Raw genomic sequence first — 8312 nt, forward strand, 5'->3', positions numbered from 1 at the left:
TCCGACATCCGGATATTCGAAAACCCCGGATCCAGATAAAAATAATAAAATTATTAATCCGCTGGACAAAGATCCGGATCCGGATACCTTAAAATTACCCGGATACCCAGATCCGTTCGAGGGCTAGCTAAGGGGACAAGAAACATCACGCATTCATTAACTTCCATTGACTTGGTCAAATATTTTTCCCTGCTCTAGTCGCCGACGACCCAATGAAAACCCTAAATAAAAAATATACCCATGCATTATATATAACAATTCGGTTTGTTCTGATGATGATATTGTGAGTAGCAAAACAAGTACACATACAAAGAATCACTATACACACAGTACATAAGATATTTCAATATGTCAACCGTCTTCTCTGTTCTTCTTCTCTTCTTTACCATCACCATAAGCTTCTTCGCAATTTCAACGACGACGTATGTTTCATCTGATCTCCATCCAGATGAGTGTATGGGAATAATCACCATTTACGCTTTAACTTTATAAAATGAAATCTTGCTCCAAATCCTTCTATTTATATACCTATCGATACACTATACTTGCTTATATACTGCACGCAGTGAATGTGCTAGAGAAGATAGCTACTACACTTGGTGTGAAGGGACTAAACCTATATGAAGACCCGTGCAAGTTGAAAACCCTAAAGATAGATCAGAAAATTGGGGATCCGGAGATTAAAAACACCATTTTTTGTGATGTTTGTTTCAACAACACATGTCATATAACAAATATGTGAGTGTTACTAGTTTTTATGTATTCAGTCTTCTCAAGATCTATCTCTCTTGATATGTTTTTTTCTTAATTATTTAAACGGAACAGAGTTCTCAAGGCCCTTAGCCTTCCAGGAAAACTCCCACCTGAGTTGGCCAATCTTCGATATCTCCAATCGATGTGAGTTCAGCCGCACTAAATTTTATAAATAATCGATGATATTGGTTACCGATTTCAAATTGCTAGAACCTGTAGTTATATATTAGGACGACACCACCTATATCGTTTTACTACGCATATATGCATGTTGGCGTGAGGTAAAACTCCTTAAAACTTAAAACGGTTTGGGCCCCTTGGTTTTGAAATGCTTCAACAAAAGCTGTAAAGAGAAAAGTTTCAGTTACAAGCTAGTTTTGGTCTTACTTGCAGTGACTTATGTCGGAACTACCTCTCCGGGACAATCCCAATGGAGTGGGCTTCACTGCCAAACCTCACGTTCATGTTAGTTCTCTTTTTCCTCCCTTCCGTACATACTCTTAGTGATATGTGAGTAACTGTTGACTTTTCTTGCAGCTCACTCTGCGCAAATAATTTTTCTGGGACTTTACCAACTGGGTTGCAAAACTTCAAGAATCTGGCTTATTTGTAAGTCTCATCAGTCTGTTATTATTATTATATACCTTTTAGTTTTTGCTACACCTAATGTGATGAAAATTTTCAGATCGCTTGAAGCCAACCAGTTCTTTGGCACCATTCCTGATGAGCTTGGTAACTTGACCAACCTAAACGAATTGTAAGCTTCTTTGCATGTTAACTACTTTTCAAAACAACAAAAGTCTTTGGCTTTATGGAAAAACAAACTGGGTTTTACAGGCATCTTGGCTCCAATCAGTTTAATGGAAGCCTGCCTAGCACTCTTGCTAGACTGGTAAATCTTACGGATTTGTAAGTTGGAAATGAAATTTTCGAAGCTTTTTTGCCTTTATAAATGGAAAATTTTCTCATCTTTTATTATAGTTATTACATGAAGTCCACCAAGAAGATAAGTTTTACGATTCTCTAAACTATTTGGGTGTTTTCATTATGCAGTAGGGTAAATGACAATAACTTCCAAGGCACCATCCCAGAATATATTGGCAAGTGGTCTCAGCTTAAAACGCTGTAAGCTTGCCATTCTTTCACATCAATTATTGTTATTTCTCTTATAGTTTGTGTCTCTGCACCGTCTAACATGTGTCAGTTAACCAGACATCTATACGCAAGCGGACTGAAAGGTCCTATGCCTAAAGAAGTGGCCCTCCTAGAAAAGCTTACTGACCTGTAATATGAACAGCTTTAAATAGATTAGCAAAAGAACAAGTGAAACAAGACTGATGTTTTAAGAGATATATTCATATGCAGGCGTATCAGTGATACGACTGGGATAAACGCTGTTCCAATTCTATCCAGCAAAGACATCATCAAGACCCTGTATTTATTATCTGTTTCCTGTCTCTAGGCTTGATTCTATCTGAAATATTTCTAACTAATGTTTCCGTCCCTGTGTCAGGATTTTGAGGAAGGTGGGTTTGTCTGGTTCAATTCCTCCTTACATCTGGAATTTGAAAAAGTTAAAGACTCTGTAAGTTCTTTCTAGTGACAAGTAAAAAGACTTTGTGAGTCAGACTACCTTGTTTAACATACACTGCACACTTACCTGCTAAGGAATTTGGGTAGCATCTTTTATCCCTAGTTTTTTTTTTCCTGATTAAAAGAAACAAAAAAAATTAAAATCGAATCAATCGTGGGCCGCCACGTGTCAGTGGTAAGAGATGTTTCTTATTTCGTGACTTTTGGCAACGTTTGTTGTTTTGTGGGGTCCACACCAACTTTTTTTTTGTTAAAAACCCTTCCTAAAGACCAGGGATAAAGATACTCTTATACGTACCATAGACTGTCAGTGTCATGGACTCATGGGTAAGCACATGAATAGACATCATCTCCAGAGAAAAAAGTAACAGTGATATACATGTACGAGTAGAAATTACTAATCTATGGACTTGATTGGTTATTATTGTAGCTTAAGATAATTTTGCAGTAGAATCTAAACGGTGGGTTTTTGTATTGTAGTTTTAGATTTTTCAGTAAAATTTATGTTGTAGTTTTTTGTAATGTAGTTATAGAAATTAGATTATGATTTTTTTTTTAAAAGAAACTAGTAGTTGTATATCCCTAGACATTATTTGAAAAATGATTTTTCAAATTTTGCTTATCTATATTTTTTTTAGAAACACATTTTCAGTGAGAAAAAAATGACATGGCATACTAAAAATTGTCACATGGGTTATGGTTAATTGTGACATGAACAATTATAATTGACGAGGGTTTATATTTTTGGAAAACTTTTCTAAAATATAGTAATAACTTATACATCATCTTTGAAATAATTATACTCAGATATAACATTATATTATATAATAATAGAAATATAACAATATTTTAATTTTGAAATATTATTTAATTCTATTTTTATAATTATACCATTTTTATCACTAAAGTGTTTCAGAATTTTGTGCAATTTGTTTTTAAAATATAAATTTTAATCTTAATACCATTAATTTCCTTTTGATATTTACAAATTTTAAAAATAGTATTTAGTTTTAATTTTTGATTACTATACATTTTAATATTTTTTTAAAAAAAAGAAATAGATAAAAATATATCTAAAATTATTTTAAATATATATTTCTATATTTAAATATAAATTAAATTTTTTTAAAAAATATTTATTTTATCCAAAATTTTGTGATTAATTAAATCAAAATTAAAGTTAAAATATTGGTAAAAAATTATAAAATATAAACAAATTTTTATTTTTTAAATATAATTTAAATTAAAAATTTATTATTAGACTTGGTACAGTAAAACACCTGTAAAACACCTAGTACTTGTTTTAAGTTGTGATTATTTTCTACTTGTTGTTTTCTGCAGTGATTTATCGTTTAACAGGTTAACTGGTGAAGTACATGGAGAATTAAATGGAGTAAATGCACCAAAATATACGTACGTACTTCAATCTGACATTGACAATGTTAAAAATTTGATTAATGTGATTACCGCAGTATCATGATGATCAAGTAACTATGTTTTTGACACGCATGTTCTTTCAGCTTTTTGACTGGAAATAGACTTTCTGGGAACGTTGAATCTTCTGGCCTTTTCAATAGCGATTCTAACATGTACGTTTTAACCTTTCCGTTGTCTATATGACCTAAGAATTTTTTCGTCATGCCGACTAATCTTTTCTGGTTTTCTTTTTGGTTGTTTCTCGCAGTGATCTCTCTTACAACAATTTCTCTTGGTCATCTACCTGCCATGAACAGAGGTATGAACATGAAATCTTTGTAGACATATAACATACATCTTCTCTCTATTTTTACTCTAACCTTTTGTCTAGATGATAATAACGTGCTCATGTTGAAGTTTTTATTTCACTTTATGATGAATCAGCAACATTAACACATATCGGAGTTCACATTTGATGAATAACTTGTAAGTACACTCCTCTGTTTTATCGTCTCACTGTCACGAAACAATAATATCTAAAACTTAGTCTTTTCATACTTGTTTTGATATTTTTCGCTGATGATGGGGCTAAACTTCTGGTTGTCTTATCACAGAACTGGGCTTCTTCCATGTGCTGATCCAATCAACTGCACGGACTGTAAGTACACTATGAATGTCATAACTTATCTCTAACATGCAGTTATTCTAATTTCTTCTTTCCCTATTAATTCTTTCTTTCAATTAGTGGGGATAATCATTATGTATGAATTGTAGATCAGGGGTTTCTACATATAAATTGTGGTGGAGGCAACATATCTATTACAAACTCTTCATATGAAACCACATATGAAGCTGACAACAACGTAACCACAGCCGCAACAAATCAGCACTTCAAAAACTGGGGAATCAGTAACACAGGTGAATTCACAGATGATGATCAGGAGAATGATGACTTCTTTTCTACACAATCTAGAGATTCTTCTGAACTGTATAAGACTGCACGTCGATCTGCTCTCTCTCTTGTTTATTATGCATTTTGCTTGAAAAATGGAACCTACAATGTGAAACTCCATTTTATGGAGACTCAGTTTTCCGACGACGAACCGTTCAGTCGTCTAGGCAGACGTGTATTTAATGTCTTTGTCCAGGTAAAGCGTCCTTGTTTACTGAATAATTGTTTACAATATGTAGGCACGGCAGCTTGAAATTGATTTCCTTTTTCCTCTCCTGTTAGGGGGAATTGTTCTTGAAAGATTTTAATATCAAAAAGGAAGCTAAGGGGACTCTGAAGCATATTGTGAAAGAAAAGAAAGTTAATGTGACCAATCATATGTTAGAGATACGGTTGTATTGGGCGGGGAAAGGAACAACACTCATTCCCAGCAGAGGAAATTATGGTCCTCTTATCTCTGCAATCTCCTTGTGTCACCAAAGTAAGTACCCGGCCCTTCTTCTTCAAAAACCTTAATCCTTTTCCGTATTGCTTTTGTGGCTTACTTCGCATTCAGTTGTTTCATTCTCAAGTGGTCATACATCACTCTCATCTTCTTACATTGGTTCTTGCCACCTAATGATTCATTTTCAAAATTTTCAGGTATGGAGCCACTATGTGGAGCTCAAAAGAAAAAAGGAAACTACTTTGTTTTAAAGATACTTTTCTGTAGCTTGGTGTATATATAATGCATCATGTATATATATTTACACTTTTCGTGTGTCATTTGCAGTAGAGAAGAAAAAACATCACACTGATTATCCACTAATATTTGGGGTTTCGGGTCCCGTGATAGCAATAATTCTCTTGGCTTTGTGGTTATATGCTCAGAAAAAAATGTAGAGGAGACAAGAACACGAGAGAAAGAGGTAGCAGAGTTCACACAGTATACAAATCCATTCTTAGTCATTACTAAATGCTCATAGCATTAATAATTAATGGTTTCTCTTTGGAAAGTGATCACATAGCTCTAAGAGCCCAGGGTCTGCAAACGGTTTGCTTTACATGGAAGCAACTGCAAGCTGCAACAAAAAATTTTGATGAAGCCAACAAACTTGGAGAAGGAGGTTTCGGATCAGTGTTCAAAGTATTGTCAAAACAGAGGATAAGTTCTTCTCAAACATAAAGAGTGTGACTGTTTTTTTGCTTTCTGATATGAGAAACTTGATGCAGGGAGATCTTTCGGATGGAACTATCATAGCAGTCAAACAGCTTTCTGCCAAATCATGCCAAGGAAACCGAGAGTTTGTGAACGAGATAGGAATGATATCAGGTCTGAGTCATCCGAACCTTGTCAAGCTTTACGGATGTTGTGTAGAGAAGATTCAACTTCTGCTCGTCTATGAGTACATGGAAAATAACTCTCTTGCTCTAGCACTGTCTGGTAAATCGAAGTCACTCTCACTCATCTTTTCCTTATAAACATGTTTTGGTTCGAATACAAGTGTAGGCAACATGTAGTCTAATATCAATTCTTTTTGGCTAAAATTTCCTTTCCAGGAAAGAGTTCCTTAAAACTGGACTGGGCAGCCAGACAAAATATCTGTATTGGAATCGCGAAAGGGCTTGAATTCCTTCACGAAGGATCGATGATCAGGATGGTTCACCGTGACATAAAATCCACTAATGTGCTTCTAGATTCCGACCTAAATGCAAAGATATCTGATTTTGGATTGGCTAGGCTCCATGAAGAAGAACACACCCACATTAGCACCAAAATTGCAGGAACCATGTAAGTATAGAACATTAAACAACAACAGAAACTGCACCATGGACAAATAAAATGTTTCATTATTGGTTTCTCTTATAATGCAGTGGATATATGGCTCCAGAATATGCATTATGGGGTCAATTAACTGAAAAAGCAGACGTGTACAGCTTTGGGGTTGTGGCAATGGAAATTGTCAGTGGGAAGAGTAATACTAAACAGAAGGGAATTGTTGATCATGTCTCCCTAATCAATTGGGTAACAATGGAGCTTTTGTTTCTTTATCACATTCCATTCACAACTCATGCATATAGTTGTATATGTCTATTTATGTTTCTACAAGTTTACTGAAACCCAACATAAAATTTCAGGCACTGACGCTTCAACAGACAGGGGACATAATGGAGATCGTAGATTCAACTCTCGAAGGTGATTTCAACATCAAAGAAGCAGTGAGGATGATCAAAGTTGCTTTCGTTTGCACAAACTCATCTCCTTCCTTAAGGCCAGCAATGTCAGAGGCTGTCCAAATGCTCCAGGGAGAGATAGAAATAACACAGGTTATGTCAGATCCTGGTTTGTATGATCACAACTTCAGCATCTCAAAGCTGAGGGGAAGTGATATACATGGTAGCTCGAGCACGTCTGGTTTGACTGATCAAACAACAACGACAATGAAGTCCTCTGTTTCTAGTTGTGATCTCTACCCATTATACCTGAATCCATGATCCTGAACTCCACAGTAGAGTTTTCTTCCTCGTCAGTATAATGAAAAAGCTGAGCGCACTGCGTTGTCTCTAATGAAAGAAGAAAGGCTACTAAGTTATCTTATATCAAATAAGAATGTGTACAAACCTTACGTTATCTCAAATTTACATGTATCTCTATGAATGTTTGTTACTTTCAAATTATATAAATTTTTATGAGAGTCCAGTGCTCGCTGAACTAAACTGTATTTCTTCTCACTTTGGTTGAACATTTTCTGAAATCATTTACATCATTTTCACTCCATAGAAATGGCTCGAATGGCATGCAACAGAGACACGAAAGAGTGTATAACTCGAGGATCATTAATAAAAAGATCATTTGAAGGAGCTTATCGTATGGACTACAGAGTTTCAGAAAGTTGAGAAGTGATATACAGTAGACTGAATGCATCAAGAGATGGGATGGGGACTGAACAAAATAGAGCAACGGTAGAGACTAAATGCACAAAGAAAATTTCTGAGCAGTTGAAATTATCAATGAAATGTTTACATCTTAACTATTTTGGTTCATGAAAATCTACTAGTGTAGTACAAATACATAGGCAATAAGTTTGAAAGATAAAAGATACAACAATTCAGAATTAAGAGTAAATCTCAAAGCCTTGCTTAATTTATTCATTAAGAATAAGACAAGACTCACCAAGGACGCTTATTCCAGTTTTTGGACATGCTTCTTGCGAGGAAATCGTAAGCAGGCCAGTTCTTGGCTTTATAGTCCATGTTATCGAAGTCTGGGTCTACAGATTCAAAGTAGTTTAGAGCCGCTCTTATGCTATGAACCCTGTCAATAAAATCCACAAAGGTTGCAAGCTGGGAGGGAGTAAATTTCATCTTCTTTTTCTCCATCCACTCAAAGATCTACAAAACAAACCAATATGATGAATTGAATTCTCGCTAATTTCAATATATGATAACAATATTGAAATTCAATACCTGGACCGAGATCTCAGGTCTTCCATATCTGTCGATAAGTATAGACCAGCGAACGAGATCTGCTTTAGTGATGGAAACTCCACATTCCCTCCTTCGTAGTAAACGCGTTTAACGTTTCTTCTACTGTCCCTCCCGTCTCACTAACATCCTT

At 35.1% G+C, this 8312-nt stretch overlaps 1 pseudogene; it reads left to right on the forward strand.

Moving 5' to 3' along the window:
* Nucleotides 1–276: 276 nt before the first annotated feature.
* Nucleotides 277–7387, forward strand: LOC106305458 (annotated as a pseudogene).
* The last annotated feature ends 925 nt before the right edge of the window (nucleotides 7388–8312 follow it).

Source organism: Brassica oleracea, chromosome C7, assembly GCF_000695525.1.
Source record: "Brassica oleracea var. oleracea cultivar TO1000 chromosome C7, BOL, whole genome shotgun sequence".
NCBI classification, from domain to species: Eukaryota; Viridiplantae; Streptophyta; class Magnoliopsida; order Brassicales; family Brassicaceae; genus Brassica; species Brassica oleracea.